Source organism: Hemitrygon akajei, chromosome 11, assembly GCF_048418815.1.
Source record: "Hemitrygon akajei chromosome 11, sHemAka1.3, whole genome shotgun sequence".
Taxonomy (NCBI): domain Eukaryota; kingdom Metazoa; phylum Chordata; class Chondrichthyes; order Myliobatiformes; family Dasyatidae; genus Hemitrygon; species Hemitrygon akajei.
The window spans coordinates 152,568,855-152,593,146 of record NC_133134.1 but is presented as its reverse complement, the minus strand read 5'-3'; positions in this window follow the sequence as shown (position 1 = coordinate 152,593,146).

The window sequence follows — 24,292 nt, the reverse complement described above, 5'->3', positions numbered from 1 at the left end:
ACCAGCTGCTCATACGACCATCCACCACCTGGTCCCATGGCTTCACGTGACTCTGATCAGGGGGGCTAAGCAGGTGCTCCACCTTGCCCAAGGGTGACCTGCAGGCTAGCAGAGGGAAGGTGCAACTTACACCTTCTTTGGTAGAGACGTATCTCCAACCCCACCGCCCCATACAATTACAATAGACAGCTATTATTAGGTAAATTTAGTCTTTCGTTAATACAAATTATAATGTCAAATGTATTTTTCCAACTATCTCCCAAACAACCTATGGATATCCTGCAACAGGTGCCTTTTTTTAGGACAGGGTGACCTTGACCTTTTAGGCCATAAGACCATAAGACATGGGAGCAGAATGAGGCCATCTGGCCCATCGAGTCTGTTCCGCCATTCAATCATGGCTGATTCTTTTTTTTTCTCCTCCTCAACCCCAGTTCCTGGCCTTCTCCCCGTAACCTTTGATGCCTTGTCCAATCTAGAACCCATCAATCTCTGCCGTAAGTACACCCAACGACCACAAGTTCACCACCCTTTGGATAAAGAAGCTTATTTCATCATGTTCTTTCCTCCGCAGGAGTTTTAAAGGGTGGCTAACATCTAATTTTGGAGAAGATAGAAAGCAGTTAATCTGGAAAGGGAATGATCACATTAATTTGCTTTCAATCCAGTTGTATTCCAAGTTCCACCTTTAAGATCCAAGGTGAAGTTTATTTGTCACGTGTACATTGAAACAGAGTGAAATGTGCCATCTGTATTAACAACTAACACACCCGAGGGTGTGCTGGGGGCTGCCAGCAAATGTTGCCAGACTGCATACCAACATGGAATGCCACAATGCTGGGCAGAACCATACAGAATATAACAAACAACAAAACTACATCAAAAACAACAGCCCTGTTCCTCCCTCTCACCCACACGCACACACAGTCCAATAACTAAGGTGTTAATAAATAAGGTGTTGTAGATAGCGTAGGGGATTGTTGAAGATTGCAGAGAGACATTGATAGGATGCAGAAGTGGGCTGAGAAGTGGCAGATGGAGTTCAACCTGGAGAAGTGTGAGGTGGTACACTTTGGAAGGACAAACTCCAAGGCAGAGTACAAAGTAAATGGCAGGGTATTTGGTAGTGTGGAGGAGCAGAGGGATCTGGGGGTACATGTCTACAGATCCTTGAAAGTTGCCTCACAGGTAGATAGGGTAGTTAAGAAAGCTTATGGGGTGTTAGCTTTCATAAATCGAGGGATAGAGTTTAAGAGTCGCGATGTAATGATGCAGCTCTATAAAACTCTGGATAAGCCACACTTGGAGTACTGTGTCCAGTTCTGGTCATCTCATTATAGGAAGGATGTGGAAGCATTGGAAAGGGTACAGAGGAGATTTACCAGGATGCTGCTTGGTTTAGAGAGTATGGATCATGATCAGAGATTAAGGGAGCTAGGGCTTTACTCTTTGGAGAGAAGGAGGATGAGAGGAGATATGATAGAGGTTTACAAGATATTAAGAGGAATAGACAGAGTGGACAGCCAGCGCCTCTTCCCCAGGGCACCACCGCTCAGTACAAGAGGACATGGCTTTAAGGTAAGGGGAGGGAATTTCAAGGGGGATATTAGAGGAAGGTTTTTTACTCAGAGAGTGGTTGGTGCGTGGAACGCACTGCCTGAGTCAGTGGTGGAGGCAGATACACTAGTGAAGTTTAAGAGTCTACTAGACAGGTATATGGAGGAATTTAAGGTGGGGGGGTGTTATATGGGAGGCAGGGTTTGAGGGTCGGCTCAACATTGTGGGCTGAAGGGCCTGTAATGTGCTGTACTATTCTATGTTGTATTAACCTCAGGACAAGCCTTTAGCCTCCAGTGTTCTTTCATGTGAAGCATTCAAGTGAGCTAACAATATTCGAAAAGGAAAACACAATGTACCTTGTGGTACAGAGTTAGTGAGCCCAAAAACATGATTATTTTAATTCTCATCTTAATCCAATAAATGGTATCATTATACTTTATCGTTCTTGATTTTTGTTAGTTCTATTGGTCATGAATGATGATGTTTTTGGAAGGTGCCAATTCAGTATAAAAATAAAAGAACAATATAAATCACTGGTTGAAAACAGTTTCCATTAAATTCAAAAGAATAAAGGCACAATACCACCAGGAATTGAGTCTGCAATCTTAACTTACAGTTGGCAGAGTCTGTAGGCTCCTAAATATAGATTAACTGAGGATTAAGTCTATCTCTTTAAGAAACATTCCCAAACTCATACAAAGATAAGACTTCAAAGTGTTCACAGAACTTTATAGAACTAGAGCACACTTCACTCTATTGAAAATCATGCGCTTTTATAAATGTTTGTGTTTAGTTATTGATTCAGTTGGATAAATTATACTGTAGGTCAATAATGAAACAAGTTTGCAACACTGGGTTTTCTCTATCAGATTAATAGGTAACTGGACATGACAGGACAAATGGTCAGAGCTACAACAGTTAAAGTGTCTGGACTTCTGATCAGGAATTCACATTGTACAGTATTAGTTAGTTAGAGATACAATGTGAAACAGGCCCTTCTGGCCCAATAAGCTGCACTGCCCAGCAACCCACATATTTAACACTGACCTAATCACAGGACAATTTATAGTGACCAATTATCCCACTAATCCATACACATACCACTTACACATACATATTTGTACTGTGGAAGGAAGCTGGAACACCTGGAAGAAATCCATATGGTTCATGGGGAGAATGTACAAACTCCTTATTTACGTTGCTGGAATTGAACTCTGAACTCAGGAACATCCCAAGCTGTAACAGCATTGTGCTAACTGCTATGCTACCATAGCTCCCAGAATGTGTGTTGTACAATGTTATCCATGCTAGCAAAGGTCAACAATAGCTTTGTAAATTATATCAAAATGGCTCCTTACATGGCAAATTCAGATGTGTGATGGAAAGTATATTGACTGTTTGAATCGTGGCCTATGCACAGAAACACTAATGCTCTTGTAGAGAAAAGCCTGCAGAAAGTAATGGAGATGGCCCAGTCCTTCCCCACCATTGAGCACACCTACATGGAGCGTTGTCACAGGAAAGCAGCATTCATTATCAAGGACCCCCACAAACCAGGCATCAGAAACAAGGTACAGGAGCTTCAGGACCTACAGCACCAGGTTTAGAAACAGTTACTATCCCTCAACTATCAGGCTCTTGAACCGGAGGGGATAACTTCACTCAACTTTACTCGCTCCATCTCTGAACTGTTACCACAACCTATGGACACGCGTTCAAGGACTCTTCATCTCATGTTCTTGACATTTATTGCCTATATTTATTTATTATTATTATTTTCTCCTTTGTTCCGTGTTTGCTCAGTTTGATGGGTTTTTTTTACACATTGGTTGTTATCTGTCCTGTCTTTCATTGATCCTATTATGTTGCATTTACTGTAATTGGCCCCAAGAAAATGTGATTGCCTGTAAGAAAACGAGTCACAGGGTTGTATATGGTGACATATACAGTACTGGGCAAAAACATTAGGTGTGTATATATATATATCACTAGGGTGCCAAAGACTTTTGTAGTAGTTTTATATATTGCACTGTACTGCTGCTGCAGCAAAACAAAATCATGAATATGTGAGTGATGATAATCCTAATTCTGATATTGGTCTCTATAAAACTATAATACAGAGGAGCAGAATTAGGCCAATCAGCCCACCGAGTCTGCTCCACCATTCCATCATGGCTGGTCCCAGAACCCACTCAACCCCATATACCTGCCTTCCCACCATATCTTTTGATGCCCTGGCCTATCAGGAAAGGATCAGCTTCCGTCTTAAATGTACCTACGGACTTGGCCTCCACTGCAGCCTGTGGCAGAGCATTCCACAGATTCACTACTCTCTGGCTAAAAAAATCCTCCTTACCTCTGTTCAAAAAGGTCACAGTTTTGAGGCTGCTCCCTCTAGTTCTGGATACCCCCACCATAGGGCTATGGTGGACTGAGAGTGGGAAGGAGGCAGAGAAAGGAGAATCGTGGTTGGGAAAAGGAGAAGAGAAAGGGGAGGGAGCAGGAAGCACCAGAGAAACATTCTGTAATGATCAACATTTTTTTTTGAAATCTAATGACCTTGCTTGATGTTTTAGGACCAGAGTTGTCTGCACCCATACTACCCACCACCACTGACCCTGGCAGTCCATGTCTTCCACCTGTCCTTCACCCCTCCCGTGACACTCCACCTACAACATTTCCCAACGTCTTTTGCTCCTGCCAGATTTACAAACTTGCCCTCTGCTCCCTGTTGACAAATACAGTACTGTGCAAAAGTCTTAGGCAACCTAGCTATATATATGTGCCTAAGACTTTTGCACAGTACTGTGTGAACTCTGACAATACATTTACTTTGAACTTTGACTAAATTGGATGTTGGAACCTTGACATCTGATTAACCCATTCCTATTGACAGCAATGTGGACAACAAGCCAATTTCATAGTTCCTGCTCAGTCCAACAGCAATCAACCATCAGGGAATCAATATTTCATCAAATCAACAGTCAACGTTTTGGGCTGAGAACCTACATCAGCACTAATTGTACAACTATTGTGAGATCCTGAAAAGCCCCTTTGCTGTCTTGAACTGAATCATTGACTGTTCATTCCCCTCCATAGGTGCTGCCAGACTTACTGTGTTCCTTCACTATTTTGAGTGTGTGTTTCAAGATTTCCATCATCGGCACAATCTGTTGTGTTGATAATCATCTACCTATGTGCTTTATCCATCAACACTCATATCTAGTATCCATGTGTTCCACTGCGCTCTTACACATTGTCCTACTACAAACCTACGCAAAACCCAGACTCACAGCTTGCATACTGTCAGCTCTTCACTCCTAAGGAGCTATGTTTCAGCGAATCATAATTCACTGTAAGTTTCCCCAGCGAATAACGATTACAAAAGGGCTTTTCAAGAGAGCAGAATAGTTGTGCATTTAGTTCTCTGACAAATTATGAATGGTGTTTTGATGAATCACAAACTAATTGATTTTCCTTTGGAAAAACCCATTCATATTCCTATCTGTATCAACCCAGGTCCTCCCTCACCAATGATGAGCAAGCTCTCTGGCACTGTGGACAGCAAACTTGTGTGATCTTTGTTCACACAGTTGATGTCTAATCAACCACACGTGGATCATGTTAGGAAGAATGCACTGGCATTAGACTATTAAAAAATGTTTCTGAATCAGCTGATGATAACTTATGGGTCTTGTAAAAAGGCTGTATCAAGACCAAGTCAAACAAACAATCTACGGTACTTAAGAATAAACAGGAAGAGAGAAAAAGCACAAACACAGAACTAATGGAACCAGTTGATTGTAAAGTGACAATGGAAGTAACAAAGTAATTGTTGAGAACACAAAGAGAAAAATAACTTAATGTAGAATAATTTTTAGCATGACTGTATTTCAATTGGATTTTGAGGAGTGTCACCAAAGACACTTGTAAATTTCATGGAGAGCATTCGAACTCTGGCTGCATCACTGTCTGGTATGGGGGGTGGGGGGGGGGGGTCCACTTCACAGGAGTGAATTAAGCTGCAGAAAGCTGTGAACTCAGTCAGCTCCAACATAGGCATAGCCTCCCCAGCATCTAGGACACCTTCAAGGAGCAATGCCTCAAAAAGGCGGCATCCATTGTTAAGGACTCCCATCACCTAGGACATGCCCTCTTCTCACTGCTGCCGTCAGACGAGGGACAGGGAGCCTGAAGGCAGTCAATGACTCAAAACAACTTCTTTCTCTCTCCCATCAGATTTCTGAATGGACACTGAACCCAAGAACACTACCTCATTACTTTTTTTTGCATTATTTACTTAAATTAATTTTTAAATATTTATATTTTACTGTAATCCACAGTCTTTATTATTATGTATTGCAATGTACTGCTGCCACAGAACAAATTTCATGACATATGCCAGTGATACCTGATTTTAATTCTGATGTGAAATGATCTGTGTGGATGGCATGCAAAACTAAGTTTTACACTGTACCATTGTATACGTAACATAATAAATCAGTTACCAATTACCATTCATTCAAGGGATGTGTATAGCATTTATTGTCCATCTTCACTGGCCCAAGGGAAGATAGGGGACATGGCTGTGTAGCAGTTAGCATGATACTATTACAGACCTGGGGTCGGAGTTTGGAGTTTAATTCTGACGTCATCTGTAAGGAGTTTGTATATCCTCTCCGTGGAATGTGTGGGTTTTCTCTGTTTCCTCCCACAGTCCAACATACATACCAGTTGTCAGGTTAATTGGTCATTGTAAGTTGTCTCATGATTAGACTCGGGTTAAATTGGGGATTGCTATATCTCAATATATAAATAAATTAATGAATTAAATTGCCCAAAGAACAGAGTGCCTTGCCTGGCAATCCTGGAGGAATTTACCAACCAACCTTGTCAGACTGAAGTCACATAAACTAAGGGAAGTTATGAGCGGCCAATTGCTTTCCCTTCCTTGGGACTGGCGAACCAATTTGATATGTAACAACAACCTGAAGGTTTCATCGTCAATGTTTTTAATTAACTGGATTTAAATTACCACAGACCATGCTAACATTTTAACCTTTAGTCCAAGCTTTGAGATCCATTAATTTAAAAACTGTCTAATCTACTTGACTGGAGTGTAACTAGTCATTCAGGTGGAAGGCTTGGGGGGGTAAATAGGATTCGTACTAATTTAACAGTATGAAAATGCAACAGCTTATTGAGTTGTGTGCAAACAAACGTATATTTTACTACAGCAAATGAATTATATATTATTTCCCAGGAACCAGTCCAAAGCCACTTTCAAGGTGTTATTTCAATAATATTGAAAACATTCTTTCTAATTTCCAATAGTTTATCTTTTAGCAGCATCAGGAAAGATTAATTGGTTTTTGAAGAAGTGAAAGGCTTTAATTTACATTGTGGCTTTTGCCATCCACTTTGTGCTTAGTCCGGGGGTGGCCGTAGTTTGCCCATGCCTGGCTTAGTCCATTCCATTGTGGGCACTAGCCTCTGCAGTATCTAGAAGGTCCTCAAGGGGCAATGCCTCAAAAAGTCAGTCTCCATCATTAAGGACCCCATCACTCAGGACATGTCTTCTTTTCATTGCTACCATCAAGAAAGAGGTACGGGAGCCTGAAGGCATACACTCAGCAATTCAGTAACAGCTTAAGCCATTAGCCCATAATACATAGGAGCAGAATTAGGCCATTCAGCCCATTGAGTCTCCTCTGCCATTCCATCATGGCTGATCCCAGATCCCACTCATCCCTATACCTCTGATGCCTTCTCAACACAACCTTTGATGCCCCGACCAATCAGGGAACAATCAATTTTTGCTTTCAATACACCCATTGACTTAGCTTCCACAGCTTCTTCCCTTCTGTCACCTGATTTCTGAATGGGCATTGAACCCATGAACACTACCTCATGATAATTTTTACTTCTGCACTACTTACTTAATTGAACAATTTTATATATACTTACTGTGTGATTCACGTTTTTCTCTATTATTATGTATTGTTTTATACTGCCGCCACAAAGACAACAAATTTCACATCATATGCCGGATACATCAAACCCGATTGTGATTCGGACCATTATCACCTTAGGATACATGATGGGCCTCAGAGTCACCAAAGTACTTTTGAAGTGTAGTCATTGCTATAATGTAAGAAGCACGAAAGCCAACTTGTACATGGAAAACTCCCACAAAGAGAATGTGTAAATACTCTGTAATCTGTTAAGGCATGGGAGATCATTAACGGCTCAGATGAGAGCCCTAAAGGACGGCAGCTTTGACAGTGGAATTCTCCCTCAGTGCCAGCATGAATACTCAACTGTATTTTCTGGAGGGATATTTAAAACCCAGCCTTCTGGCTCTGAGGCAAGTGTTAACCACTGAGGTGTTGAGAAATAATTGCGTCTCAGTTGATGCCATTCCCTATTTATCACTGACACATAGTGTCTAGTGTCAGTCTAAGCAACGGTGAATTCCATTTGACTGAGGCTCCCAATGTTTGCACTACTGACATAAAATATAGTTTACATTTTCGTCTTGTTAGTTTTTGTTACTTATCTTTTAAGGAATTATCTGTTAGGCAATTCATTTGATACAGTCCACCAGTCCCTTACTGGACTTAACACTGCAAAAAAAAAAGAGGCTCCAGTTATGTAACAGCACATGAATGTTTTGATTAACTATTCAAAATACTATAAGAAAAATATCCTACATTGCCTGCCAGATTGATACTCCAATGAAACAAAACCTTGGCATGCAGTACGTTTTGACCGCTGCTTTCCATATGTAAGAGAGTGTGGTGTTTATGCTCTGGTTTCTACAACCGTTTGATAATTTGATGTTAAATTACCAAAAGGAAGAAGGACTTTCATTTACAAATGAGTAGACTGTGATTTTATTGCACCTCTACGTGGCCATTTCAAGTACACAGGTTAATGTTCACAGTTTACATGCAATCAAACTTTGCATCTCGAGGCAGTCATTACCAAGTCTTGCTCTGATCTTTGGAGCTGCATTCTAATACCGAGTCCCCTTCTGCCTTTGATTAAAGTGGAACGACTGCGGTACAGTGACTTTTGTTGGCAATGGGAGAGTTGATTGATCACTTTCAGAAGAAAATTTAAAGCGACATACAGTGAACTCTTGGCTTCTATTTGATATGCTATGAGAAACACCTTATCAGAGGCAGAGTATTAATTATCACTGTTTCAACTTTGCTGTGTGCCTCTGGCTTCTCAACATCAATGCTGAATTGTCAGCTTATTTTATTTTGTAAAACATCAAGTCAAATGATTGCATGTCTGATTCATATGGCTCAAACGGTGTTCAATTTATTTACTCGAAGCGTGTATATCACAAGCTTTTTTGAGCTTTTGATCCAGTTTAGTTTTGAAAAAGGTGGATTGATTCTCAGCGAGAGCAGTATTTTCCTCTGGGGAAGTTACATTTATAATGTACTGTAAAAAAACACTAATTGTGTTCCGTGGGTCAGAGCCTAGTACATCATTCAGAACCTTTATTTTGCCACAATAGACACAAATGAGCTGCCATGGAAGTGGGCCCTGTACAGCCCACCCACAGGCCTAAGCCATTCTGTCAAACAGTGCCAAGTATGTGATTTATGCAACTTGGACAGAAATTACACTCCATTCTGTCAAGGAAAATGGCCCCTACTTGGCTGTATGTTATACAGAGGAAACTAGAAGCACGTTGTCTGGAAGATTAAGTTATTTTATACATTTTAGGAATTTGGATATAATTAGTGACAGCATTTCTTCATCCTGGATATTGTCTCTTGCTGACTATATGTTTATACTGGGGCAGGAGTGCAACCTTTAAATGTTCCACTAAAACACTGCTGATCATATATGTCTGATTGAGGAAAAGTTACATCTAAAATATTGGCCCTTCAGTCAGTTAATACAGCTTCTTGTAAAAAATAGATAACTAATTTATGGCGCAATTTATTTTTAAAAATAGTTCTGGGTTTACAGAGCTATTACATCACTTATCTATAAATCAGCTTTAATTGCCTTAGGTTTCTTGAAGTCAAATGACAATCTTAGAGGCTGCACATATATGGTTAAACACAGAATTCTAAAGTTGTGTGATAATGGTACTTCATGAAGATGTTCAAAAGATATTCAGAATGGTGTGAAACTTTTTGAATGTGTGCCCTAAGTCATCAGAAATATTTAAGACTTTGCTTGAACCTTAATACTGTCAAACAACATCTCCAGCACTAAAAATGAATCTTTTCAAACGTGGGGGCCTCAATTGTTTACATTTTAATTATTTCAGATTCTTTTTACGATACTACTGCACAATTATTGCAGTGCTTCCTCACCCAACCTGACCCACTCTCTCCAGTAGCATAAGAACCCTATACTGTGGTCTTTCTCCATCAAGACCTTATAGATATTTTAAAATAAAATATCTTCTACCACTTCCTTTCTGACCCTTTCTCTTTATGCTGTCTTTCCTTCTCTTTTTTCTCACTTGCCACAAAGTACAAAGTTCAAAGTAAACTCATTATCAAAGCACCCGGGATTCATTTTCTTGTGGGCATACACAGTAAATCCAAGAACCATAACAGAATCAATGAGAGACTGTGCCCAACAGGACAGACACACAACCAGTGTGCAAATACAAAAGAAAAACAAGGAAATAATAATAAATAATCAAGCAAAAAAAAGTATAGAGAACATGAGATGAAGAGACTTTGAAAGTGAGACCATAAGCTGTGGGAACAGTTCAGTGATGGGGCAAGTGAAGTTGAGTGAAGTTATCCCAGTCTTTCAAGAGCCTGATGGTTGAGGGGTAATAACTTCCTGAGCCTGGTGGTGTGAGCCCTGAGGCTCCTGTAGCTTCTTCCTGAGGACAACAGTGAGAAGGGAGCATGGCCTGGCTGGTGGTGATGGGTGGGAGGGTGAGGGGGTGTTCCCTGATCATGGATGCTGCTTTTCTGCAACAATGCTTTGTACATATTGAATTCTAATTTAACTTTGAAATCAATATTGTAACACAGGCATCCTTCTTAAAATTCCGTGAGTCTAATTCATGGTTTTGTATTCTGATTGATCAAGGAAATGTATTGTAGTTTTCCTGATTTAGGTTAATCTTAATGCCTAGTGCATGGCAGTACACTTTATGGATATTAAAAAACAACACCAAATCTGTGATCAAGTGCTGATCACCACAGAATAAAGATGTTCTAAAATGCTTTGTGGCCAATGGTCTAATTTCGAAATGCAGTTGTAGATGTAAAGCAGGAAATATGAATAGTCTTTTTTTGCTCAGCAAGCTGACAAAGACAGAAATGTAATAATGACAAAATAATCCAATAACTTTTAAGTAACATTAAAGTTTTATTTTATGTGAAATTTAAGTCTAATTTTAAAGAGGGATAATAATAACTGTGAGGAGCTCTTTCTCATTTTTCAAAAAAGCACCACATGATTGTCATGTTTACTTAAGAGGTGAGCTTGGACTATAGTTTAAAGTTTTATCTAAAAGGTAAACTGCCCAACAGTACTGTATCATTTCCTGCCAAGTCAGTCAAGTTATGGTATCAAGTCTCTGGGGTCAGATTAGGAGTGTGAAGTTTGCACTAGTACTTCTTAAGTAAGATGAGATAAATAGGATCAGGTAAAGTTGTTGTTAGCAGTACTGAACTACAAGTATCAATTTTGGTTCAAAATTACACAACTGCCCTTCCCATTCAGCCTGAACCCAGTTTACTACAATGCAAAGAACTTACTTGCCCTTTCAGTATAATCCTTTATCACTTATGCTTTGGTGCCGAGGTGACCAGCCAGTTGCTAATCTGCTTCAAAAGAGGAAGATATGTTAGCAGCAGCATAAATATTAATTGTAAAATGCCATTTTGTTTAAAATTACTTAAAAAGAAATGCTTTGTTTCTCAATATAGTTTCCACATTTTTTCTTTTTCATTTGTCCTGAGAATAAATTATAACAAAATAAATTAGTTTAATGTGATATTTTCCTGAAATAAAATGTGTTTGTCCTAAAAGGTGCTTAACATCGCCTTTAAATTTTGTGCACTCAATCCATTGTGTATTGCCAGTCTCGGTGCCTCTCAAATTTTGGCCACTAGGAGGCATACGAAGACAGCCCAGAGATCTGGCTGCTGCCTTTACATTCCTTCCCCTCAAACTAAATCTTAGCTGAGATCATGGCTCAGTCCAGGGAAATGCCAAATTTGGCTGTTTCCTTCCAAAGTCACTTTGCATGTCTTTTCATCAACCTCCTGCTATCAACTGAGGTTACTTGCTCTAACCTGTGAGTTTATTTGCTCCATAATTTTAGTGAATTAATTGTGATAAAAGCACTTTGCACTTTTGATAGCTTTTCCCCTCTAAAGTTGAAAATGTATGCTTTTGAATCCCTGAAGAACTTCAACATAACAAGGGCAATATTGCCCACTGGAAAGTCTAAATCTGCAGTAGGAGTGTGGTACTGGTCTAACTGAGGATTCATTTGCAGAGGGAGGTCCAAAGGCTCAGGTTTTGAAGATTTAGTACTGAGGGGTTGATAGTGTTGAACGTCAAGCTGTAATCGATAAACAGCAGCCTGACACAGGCTTTTTGCAATTGTTGAGCCAGTGAGATTGGATCTGCTGTAGAGCTGTTGAGGTGGTAGATGAACTGCAGTCGATCCATGTCCTTGCTCAGTCAGGAACTAAGTCCAACCATAACCAACCTCCCAATGCACTCCATTCTGGTAGATGCAAGCGCTATGGTGATCCATCATCTTGGGCACTGGTATGACTGTCGCCCTTTAGAAGCAAGTGGGAACTTTAACTTAACAATTCATAAACTGCTTCTTCCCCTCGACCATCAGATTTCTGAATGGTCCCTAATCCCATAAACCCTTTTCTTGCACATGAATTTATTTAAAGGTAATTTTAGGTCTTGAACTACCTCACTACTTTTTTATTTCTTTTTTTTGCACTACTTATTTAATTTAACTGCTTATATATATATTTACTGTAATTCACAATTTTTCCTCTATTATCATGTATTGCATTGCACTGCTACTAGAAGGTTAACAAATTTCATGACAAATGCCAATTATTAAACCTGATTCTGATTCTGATCTAGAAGTCAAACAAATGATCTTCAGGCACGAATATAATCTTTGGCAGCGCAACTGGATGGCTCATGTGTGTTTATCAGGAAATGAAATTTGCTATCCTTACTCAATCTGGCTTCTTTGCGTCTCAAGCCTTTGAGTAATTATTCATATTTAACTACCCTAGTTAACTACTCCTGTCAATGTCAAATTCATTCATATTAAAATGGAAAGTACCATATTGTTTAACGTCAGTTATCTCTTTAATCAGTGTCTTGTTACTAAACTGTGGGAATTTGTTCACTATAATTACCTTGTTTTTTTTATTTATTGAGAGAATGAATGATAACAAAAATTGTTGTTATTGTATCAAATAAAATATATTTGCCCAAAATGGCGCTCAACATTAAATCATGTACTCATTGCTAATTATTTCACCATGGGACAACATGACAATACAACGGCTACAGCGCCAGCAATAACTGGTGGGGGTTCAATTCCCACCAATGTTGTAAGGAGTTGGTATATTCTCCTAATGACCACGTGGATTTCCACAGGGAGCTCTGGTTTCCTCCCACATTCCAAAGGCATATGTTTAGAGTTAGTGATTTGTGGGCATGCTACGTTGGCTTTAGAAGTTTAGCGACACCTGTGGGCTGCCCGGCACAATCCTCGCTGTTTGGATTTGACACAAACAACGCATTACACTGTATACTTCAATGTACATGTGACATATAAAGCTAATCTTTATCTTTTAAGATTTAATTCTGCATTTGACAATTTATGTCAATATTTTTCTGAGAGAGTTGGACCGCAGCACAGGCTGTTGGTTCAAATGCAGGCTAAGTATGCCACAGCATCTCTGAAAGTTGAGGAATGGACTTTGATACCCCTGTCAACTTTCTTCAACCAAAAGTACAACAACTGGTCTTTGAGTTCTTTCGTGTGAAAATTAAACATAAGAACATAAGAAATAGCAGCAGGAGTAGGCCATCTGGCCCATCGAGCCTGCCCGGCCATTCAATAAGATCATGGCTGATCTGTCTGTAAACTCAGCTCCATCCACCTGCCTTTCCCCCATAACCCTTAATCCTCTTACTATGTAAAAACCTATACAACTGTATCTTATATAAATTTAGTGAAGAAGCCTCAACTGCTTCCCTGGGCAGAGAATAACACAGATTCACCACTCTCTGGGAAAAACAGTTTCTCCTCATCTCAGTCCTAAATCTTCTCCCCGAATCTTGAGGCAATGTCCCCTAGTTCTAGTCTCACCTACCAATGGAAACAACTTTCCTACTTCTATCTTGTCAATCCCTTTCAAAATTTTGTATGTTTCTATAAGATCCCCTCTCATTCTTTTGAATTCCAGAGAGTATAGTCCCAGGCGACTCAATCTCTCCTTATAGGTTAACTCCTTCATCCCTGGAATCAACCTGGTGAACCTCCTCTGCACTGCCTCCAAAACCAGTATATCCTTCCTCAAGTATGGAGACCAGAACTGCACACAGTACTCCAGGTGCGGCCTCACAGGTACCCTGTATAGTTGCAGCATGACCTCCCTGCTCTCGAATTCAATCCCTCTAGCAATGAAGGCCAACATTCCGTTTGCCTTCTTAATAACCTGTTATACCTGCAAGCCAACTTTTTGTGATTCATGAACAAGCACTCCCAAGTCCCTCTGCACAACAGCATGCTGCAATCTTTCACCATTTGAATAATAATCTGCTCTTCTATTATCCCTTCCAAAGTGGATGATCTCGCATTTACCAACGTTGTATTCCATCTGCCAGATGTTGGCCCACTCATTTAACTTATCTATATCCCTCTGCAGACTCTCCACATCCTCTGTACAATATGCTTCTCATTCTATTTCAAACAATTCTGAGCAATTTTGAGCACTTCTATTGGATGTAGTCATGTATTGTATAATAACAACAGGTGAGATTCTGCAGATGCTGGAAATCCAGAGCGACTCACACAAAATACTGCAGGAACTCTGCAGGTTGGGCAGCATCTATGGAGAGGAATCAAGTGTGGACACTTTCCTAGAATCGTGGATTTATACAGAATTGAAGCAGGCTCTTCAGCCTGCATCTACGTCAGTCATCATGCCTATCTATACAAACTCCACTTGCCTGCATCAATTCCATATCCCTTTAAGCCTCGTCATTCAAGTACCTGTCGAGATGCCTTTTAAATGTTGTTACTGTTCCTGCCTCCACCATCCCCTCTGGTAATTCAGTCCAGCTATCAGATACCAACTACTCTGTGTGGCAAATTTATCCCTTAGATCTTTAATCCTCTTTCCTGTCACCTTAAACCTATGCCATATTGATTTTGAGAAGACAGTTTGATCTACCTGCTCCATCTATCCCTCTCATAATCCAATCCACTACTTTCAGTTCACCTATCGGCCTCCTGCATTTCAGGGAGAACAAATCCAGCCTACCCAATCTCTCCCCGACAGTAAAATCCTCCAATCCTGTTAAGCCCCCTTTACATTCTCATCTTTCATATTGTGTGGTGATCAGAGCTGCAGACAAGTTCCAAGTGAGTATGCCCACAAGAAAATGAATCAGGCTGACGGCAACCTGCAGGTATCACCTTGCTTCTGTCATCAACGTAGCATGCCCACAACTCACTGACTCTGTCTATGCATCTCTGGAGTGTGCAGGAATACTGGAGCACCTATGTCAGACCTGCTCCCACCAACACTTCCCAGCCTGCACATGCAGACACCTCCCCACTGCCACCAGGTAATAAGATTCACCTGCCACTTATTCCAGGTTCATCACCCGCAGCTTATGTAACCCCAGTTCTCATCCATAGCCATTGTCCACTTGATTGAACCAGCCAGACTCTACCATTTGCTCCTGGCTCTCAGTCTGCTCTCCCTGCCTGAAGTTTACCTGGTTGCCCGTTGTGTTTACTCTTTCTGCTCCCTCTTGTTTTGTGGTCCCCCATTACTTGTTATTTTGCTGTCTAGTATTAAAGTTATTGCTCACCGATGAATCCTTTCTGCTTTTGGGTCAAGCCTCCTCTACCTTTCCTGACAACCCAGAGGAAACCCACATAGTTACAGGGAGACACCAGGAAATCTGCAGATGCTGGAAGTTCAAGCAGCACACACACAAAATGCTGGTGGAACACAGCAGGCCAGGCAGCATCTATAGGGAGAAGCACTGTTGCCGTTTCAGGCTGAGACCCTTCATCAGGACTAACTGAAAGGAAAGATAGTAAGAGATTTGAAAGTAGGAGGGGGAGGGGAAATGCGAAATGATAGGAGAAGACCGGAGAGGGTGGGGTGAAGCTGAGAGCCAGAAAGATGATTGGCAAAAGGGATACAGAGCTGGAGAAGGGAAAGGATCATGGGACGGGAGGCCTAGGGAGAAAGAAAGGGGGAGGGGAGCACCAGAGGGAGATGGAGAACAGGCAGAGTGATTGGCAGAGAGAGAAAAAAAAACTAAATATATCAGGGATGGGGTAGGAAGGGGAGGAGGGGCATTAATGGAAGTTAGGGAAGTCAATGTTACAGGGAGAACTTATAAACTCCTTACGGACAGTAGCGGGAATTGAACCTGGGTCACTGGCACCATGAAGCCTTATGCTAACCACCAACCTACCATGCAACAAGTTGAATAATTTGATTATTACTTATCCAATTTTTGCTGTTTTTGGGTAATGGTGACGTTGGACCCGAATGTGTATTGTGGGATGGACCCACAATTACTCACATCAAGGAAAGAGCATCAACTGAGTTAATTGAAGTGCTTTTTTCAGTGGGCACTAACTGCTCCTCTCTAGTTGGTAAATTAATCTCTCTTCTCTTCATTTAGTTACGATAATCCCTGGCTCTAGATGGTATTTATATCCACATATATATGTTGAATCTCCTGTCAGGAGATAACCGTGCATTTTCATACATGGAACAATGGATAACATTTCACCCATTGTCCATGTTGGTGGGAGTGAGTGAGGAAAGATGATTTAATGATTGACTCTTTTGACATGTTCCGCCAACTTTCAAAGAAACAGGAAATGTGAAAACTCATTTCAGACAGACAGACAGACATACTTTATTGATCCGGAGGGAAATTGGGTTTCGTTACAGTTGCACCAACCAAGGATAGTGTAGAAATATAGCAATATAAAACCATAAATAATTAAATAATAATAAGTAAATTATTCCAAGTGGAAATAAGTCCAGGACCAGCCTATTGGCTCAGGGTGTCTGACACTCCGAGGGAGGAGTTGTAAAGTTTGATGGCCACAGGCAGGAATGACTTCCTATGACGCTCAGTGTTGCATCTCGGTGGAATGAGTCTCTGGCTGAATGTACTCCTGTGCCTAACCAGAACATTATGGAGTGGATGGGAGACATTGTCCAAGATGGCATGCAACTTGGACAGCATCCTCTTTTCAGACACCACCGTCAGAGAGTCCAATTCCACCCTTTTAATTGTGTTTACTGTGTAGGTAGCTTGGTAGCAGAGTGGTTAGCACAATGCTTTCCAGTATAGATGACCTGGGCTCAATTCCTAACACTGTCTGTAAGAAGTTTATACGTTCTCCCTCTGACCGCGTGGGTTTCCTCCGGGTGCTCCGGTTTCCTCCCACAGTCCAAAGACGTACTGGCTGGTAGGTTAATTGGTCATTGTAAATTGTCCTGTGGTTAGGCTTGGATTAGATTGGGGGATTGCTGGGCGGTACAGTTTAAGGGCCGGAAGGGTCTAATCTGTGCTGTACCTCAATTAATTAATTAAGAATTAAATATGGTTAATTTAATTTTTCTATAAAAATAATCTTGAAATAGGCATAAAAAGGCAGTTGCCATGGCAAGTGAGAGAACAGAACATAGCTCGGCGAGCCATTTGATGTGTGAAAGTGACAAAGAGTGTTTGCTGATGTCTCCCTCCGACTGAAGCCTTCAGCCTGACAAGCTGAGGTTTTAAGTTCATATCACAGTAGGGGCTTGAATAATCTGGTCCTACTGACACCACAAGGGTTACATTAACATTAACCATTAAAACATCCCGAAGATAAAGCTTCAAAGTTCATTCACACCTTTTATGGATGCTGACAGATTAAATACTTATTATAGCTGACTTGCTAAAAGGCTACAATATCTGCAGTTTGCTCTGTTCAAGAAGAGGCATATGTGAGCTTGATCTCAAATGGATGTAAATTTTAAGTGCAGAATACAGACTGATCCACTCAATGTTGATTTAAACTAACTGATGTGACATGTTTTATGTCTGTAAGAGCTGGAGCTGGCTCTATGTTTATAACAACAGCTGCTGAGAGATTGCCCACTGTTGGGATGAGAATTCTATTCCAGAGTTGAAACAGAGTCAAGCTAACTGGTCGAGTACAAAAGGCATGGGGGGGGGGGGGGGAGGGAGGGGGTGGTTTGTACCAAACATTCTTGGGCCATAGACGCAGAGTTCTTCAAGGTTATGAGGCAGGAACAAGGTATCAAGCTGATTGAAAGGACGTTAAGATTCCAAAACTGAGACTTTGGATGATGTAGTGTCCAGATTTATAGGTGAGGCCCTCTTTGCTGGGGTTGGCCATATATATTGTGCCTTCTTTGTCTAAGTGATGCGCAGGTCAGGGCAGTACGATATGGAGAGCAAGCCGTTGCCCATGTGGCAGGCTCCCCGTCTCCACGCAGCTGATGAATGTAAAGGAACGGCAGAGACTGCTACAATTTTGCACCTGTGACGTCGCAGGAGTTTTCAGTCAGTGTTGAACTCAATGTAGGTCTGCCTTAAGGACTTCAGCTCCGGATTTTTCCTTGGGGTTTATTCCCAGAGCATTCCCCATGAGTGGGCGTAGCTGCGAAGCGGCAGAGGTTTGAGATCAGGGTTTCCCTTCTCCTAGATGAGCTGCCAACCACAGCTGACGAGCCTTATCTGCCCAAAGCAACTGGTTTCAAGGCACCAGTAACCTGCCTTTGTCCCTTCTCCTGTCAGTAGAAACGGTTCTACCGGATTTAGTAGCTTAGCCGTACATGAAGGTCAGGAGCTGGACTTAGTTGTCGAGGCTATTCGAATTATATGCCATTTAATAAGTAATGGGAGCTTATTCCCACTAATCACCTCTGCCCCTGACTGGCTATGGCAATTTTAAGGGACCAGTTTTATAGCTACTGACTGTGTAAACTTCAGTTTTAAGCAGAATAGACGGTGACCGCAGACATAAGAGATTCTGCAGATTATGGAAGTCTTGAATAAGACACACAAAAAATGCTGGAAGAACTCAGTGTTAATGGAGGGGTATGAACAGTCAACATTTCAAGTCGAGACCCTTCATCGGGACCCGGCGAATGTTTAAATCAATATTGAGTGATTTATTTCCCGCTGTAGATGCTGCCTGACAGGAGAGTGATCACTTCTGACTGAAACTGTGACAATTGCTGATTGGACCGGACACTTCAGTGAACGACCAAACCTGTAGCAGTGTAACGGACCCTCTGCTGAGCAGCGGACTTGGTAGCTCAAGTTCTCCTGTGTTGTGGCATTCTATCAGAAGCCCTAGCAACACACACAAATGCTGGTGGAATGCAGCAAGCCAGGCAGCATCTGTAGGAAGAAACAGAGTCGACGTTTCGGGCCGAGACCCTTCGTCAGGACTAACTGAAAGGAAAGATAGTAAGAGATTTGAAAGTAGGAGGGGGAAGGGGAGATCCGAAATGATAGGAGAAGACCGGAGGGGGTGGGATGAAGCTAAGAGTTGGAAAGGTGATTGGCAAAAGGGATACAGAACTGGAGAAGGGAAAGGTCATGGGACGGGAGGCCTCGGGAGAAAGAACAGGGGAGGGGAGCACCAGAGGGAGATGGAGAACAGGCAAAGAGTGATGGGCAGAGAGAGAGAGAAAAAAAGGGATGGGGGGAAATAAATAAACTTGGGAAATAGCCAAACTTGGGACCATCCATGGTGGAGTTCAGAAGCCCTTAGCCTACATTATCATTGAATTGTCCTTATTACTTACTATTTGCATACACGAGGAGTAAAAATCTTTACATTACTTCTCCGTCTAAACGTGCAATATGCAAATTATAGTCATTTATAATAAATAGTATGTACAACAGGACAGTCAATATAACATAGAAATACAATTGTGTCAGCATGAATTAATCAGTCTGATGGCCTGGTGGAAGAAGCTGTCCCGGAACCTGTTGGTCCTGGCTTTTATGCTGTGGTACCGTTTCCCAGATGGCAGCCAGAAAGGTCTACACCAGGTATTCCAGATCAGGGGAACAAAAGGATTTGAGGGCATGCACATTCCGGGGGTTGCAGCAGGCATTATTGACCGTGAAGCATACCTACCCCCTTTACTCTTCCCAGAGAGACTTTTTATCCTGTCCGCCCAGAAGAGGGAGAACCCAGAGGGCTCTGTGGCATGATCTGGTATCTCATCCATCCACCAGGTCTCCATAACCACACACACAGCTCGTTACATTCCTTTGTTTCCCGCTGGTAGGAAAGCCTGGCTTTCAGTTCGCAAACTTACTGTCCAGGGGCTGAACATTAGGCAGGAGTATGCTAAGAAACAGTGGCTGGTTAGCACGCTGTCTCAAACTCACCAGGATGCCGGCCCTCTCCCCACACCGCCGGCACCGCTTCCGCGGTGTAGTAGCTTAGCCTCTCATTGATCGCGAAAGCAGGGGTTCCCAGTGTAGAAAAGGCAGCACACTGTGGGTAAATACTGTCTTCCCGATGTTCAGAAGAGTCAGTCTATTGTATCTGATGTGATTGTTAGCTTCTTGAACAAGAAATTGCAGAGATTAACAGCATACTGTACAGTTGGAACAGAGCTCATAACATGGCCGCCATACGAAGCACCATCTTATGCATTTTCTGTGGAGGTCAAGGTTCATTATATTCTCAGCTTCCTCTGTAATGCATCTTTCCAGTCAACCAGCTCAGACTGGGATTTGTCGGCACTGCTGGCATCCTAGAAGTCCAAAGCGTGACTAACTATAGACAGAAGGTGGTGAACCTATGGAATTCATTGCCATAGGCAGCTGCGGAGGCCAAGTCATTGGATATATTTAAGGCAGAGGTTGATAGGCTCTTGATTAGTAAGGGTGTCAAAGGTTATGGGGGAGGAGTCAGGAAAATGGGGTTGAGAGGGATAGCAAATCAGCCATAAAGGAATGGCAGAGCAGACTCGATGGACTGAATGGCCTAACTCTGCTCCTGTGTGCTCTGGTCTTATGGTCTTATGATGTGCCTCACACGGCCTTTACATCAAAAGGAAGGCATTCTATTCCTTTAATGTACAGTTACAAAGAGAACTTCTGTGTGGTGACTGCCTTGTTTCCAGGGAGCATAAATTAATTCTTCGTCCTGAGACAATTGCCTAAGACCAACTGCTCAGTTTTTTTCCTTGTCCTCATGAAGAACATACTGCGCCTGGACCACGTTCTTCATCTCGTGGATGTGATAAATGAGAACCATGGCTCCATATTCATAGTGACACACGCAAAGCACTGGAAGAACTCAGGTCAGGCAGCATCTATGGGGAGGAATGAACAGTCAATGTTTTGGGCTGAGACCCTTTTTCAGGACTGAGAAGGAAGGGGGAAGACGTCAGAATAAAAAGGTGGAGTGAGGAGAAAGAGACTAGCTGGACGGTGAGAGGTGAAGCCAGGTGGGTGGGAAAGTTCAAGGGCTGGAGAAGAAGGAATCTGATAGGAGAGGAGAGTGGACCAGAGGAGAAGGGGAATGAGAAGGGGATCGGGGGAAGTAATAGGCAGATGAGAAGTGAAAGGTCAGAGTGGAGAAGAGGAAGGAGAGAGGGGAATTTGTTTACTTGAAGGAGAAGTTAATATTCATGCCATCAGATTGGAGAGTACCCGGACAGCTTACAAGGTGTCGCTCTTCCACCCAGAAGGTGGCCTTATCTTCGCACCAGAGGAGGCCATGGCCCAGCATGTCGGAACGGGAGTGGGGAACGTTTGGCCACCGGGAAGTCCTGCTTGTGGTGGGTGGGGCAGAAGTGCTCGACAAAGTGGTTCCCTAATCTAAGACAGGTCTCACCAATGCAGAGGCAGCTGCATCGGGAGCACCAGACACAACGGACGACTCCAGCAGATTCGCAGGTGAAGTGTTGCCTCACTCGGAAGGACTGTTTGGTGCCCTGAGTCAATATTCATTGTGCCTCAGCTCTTTCCTTGCTGCTTTCCAGTTAAGGAGAGCAGTAGATCGTTTTTGGCCAACAGTTCTTAGTTCCACTCTAAGCATGTCATGGTCCATTTCACGTCATTCCTCCATGGTTGCCAGGCTACCATCTTCCCTTCCTCACATCATCAATATAAAGACTGAGCCAGTTAGAAATAAAGCCTTAAGTATTAACTGGGATTGACATTATCCCAAAGTATCAATCATACTGTGGAACAGAAGTGGACAGAAGTACTTGTCTTGGGATCATTGCACACATCCTAAACAAACACCTAAAACAAAATTTTCGAAACTTGTCCAGGATCCCTTGTTCTGGAAGCCAAATCCTTCCCACCTCAAAATCACCTTCACTGGTGCACCGTTCAAGTATATTGCTCTTGACGACTGTTTGCTCAGTTTCAATACTTTGACTAAAATGACATTGCCTTTTCAGTTTGATTTCAATTGCACGCACCAAGGGTATAATTACAGAGTCATGCCATTGATTTAAAAGTTTACACAGCACGTTACACTAGATAAGTCACAGTATGTTATTTAATGAACACACAACTAAGCATTACCAGTAAGTGGGTTGACCTGGCCTGTCCTATTTGATTGCACCTCACTCCTTACAGGCTTTGGCTCCCAGAGACTTAATGATTAAGTTCGGAAACTGAGGCAGGCCAAGTAGAAACTGACTGTTGCACAGTGTCAATAGAAAACAGCAAGGTGGGGTTTCTGTGAAATCCACTGTTATCACTAGGTCATGTGGTACATTTATTACCTGTGCCGAAAAACCTGTTATCAAAGTCAGCAAATGGAGGAAGTTTGGGCCAGGAAAATCGCTCTGTGCCTAAAAGGTACGTTAAACCAGTGAGGCAAGGTGGCCAAAGCACAGGTTACATGTGGGCTCCCACAGTGATATAATCAGCCGCGTAATTCCGTGCACACAAAGGTTTCCTGTGTTAGCTCTGCTGTTGCTGGAGGAGGGAGGGCCTGAGGGCACACAAGGTGTGCCAGTTTGCCATCTAGATAGGGAGGATGGAGACTGCGCTCCCTGGGATTGTGGATGGCCAGGCCATAGGGTTGTGTGTTCCTGTTGTTTGTATGTTGTCTGTGAGAGAGTGTGTGTGTTTACACTTCAACTGATTGCATGTGAGTGTGTGTGTGTGCGCGGGCATTGGCGTTCGATATGATGTGTGTGTTGCATGCGTTTCATCTTCTATGCACGCTGCCCTCTAAATGTGGGGAAGGAGCTAATTACTCAGAATCCGAATCAGGTTTAATATCACTGACATTGGTTGTGCAATTTGTTGTTTTGCGGGGCGGTACAATGCCATACATAATAATAAAAATACTATATATATAAATTAAATCAGTAGTGAATTACGATTTTTTGCACTACATATTTTAACCTAACTATTTATTAGACTTATAATATATATACACTTACTGTTAGTTTTTTCTATATTTATTTATCATGTACTGCTGCCATAAAGTTAACAAACTTCACAACACATGCTGGTGATATTAAACCTGTGTCTTCATTCTCCCGTACCTCCTCCTTGATGGTAGGATTGAGAAGAGGGTGCTTGGGTGACAGAAGTGCTTAATGCCTCCTTTTCAAGGGTATTCAGTGCTGGGGAGACTCCCGTCCGTGATGGAGCTCGCTGAGTTTACAATTTCATGCAGCTTTTTTTGATCCAGTGCAGTGGCCCCTCCATACCACCCAGTAATGCAGCCAGTTGGAATGCTCTCCATGGTACATCAGTAGAAATTTGCATGTGTCTTTGGTGACATATCAAGTGACCTCAAACTCCTAATGAAATGTAGCCACCATCATGCCTTCTTGTAATTGCACCAATATGTTGGACCTAGGATAGATCTTCTGAGATGTTGACATGCAGGAACTTGAAACTACTCACCCTATCCACTGCTGATTTCTCGATGAGGACTGGTATGTGTTCCCTCGACTTCCCCTTCCTGAAGTCCACAATAAATTCCTCCGTCCTGCTGACATTGAGTGTAGAGTTGTTGCTGTGACACCACTCAACCAGCTGACCTATCTCACTCCTGTACACCTCCTCATCATCACAAATTCTGCCAATAATAGAAATGTTGTCAGCAAGTTTATAGATGGCAACTGAGTTGTGCCTAGCCAAACAGACATGGGTATAGAGAGAGAAGAGCAGTGGGCTACGCGCACATCCTTGAGGTGCATCAGTGTTGATTGTCAACAAAAAGGAGACGTTATTTCTAGTCTGCACAGACTGTGGTCTCCTGGTGAGGAAGTCAAAGATCCAGTTGCAGAGGGAGGTACAGAGGTCCAGGTTTTAGAGCTTGTTGATTAGAGCTGAGGGCACGATTGTGTTGAACGCTGAGGTGTATCAATAAACAAAAGCCTGAAGTAGATATTACATTTGTCCTGGTGATCCATGGCTGAGTGGTGAGCCAATGAGATTGCAC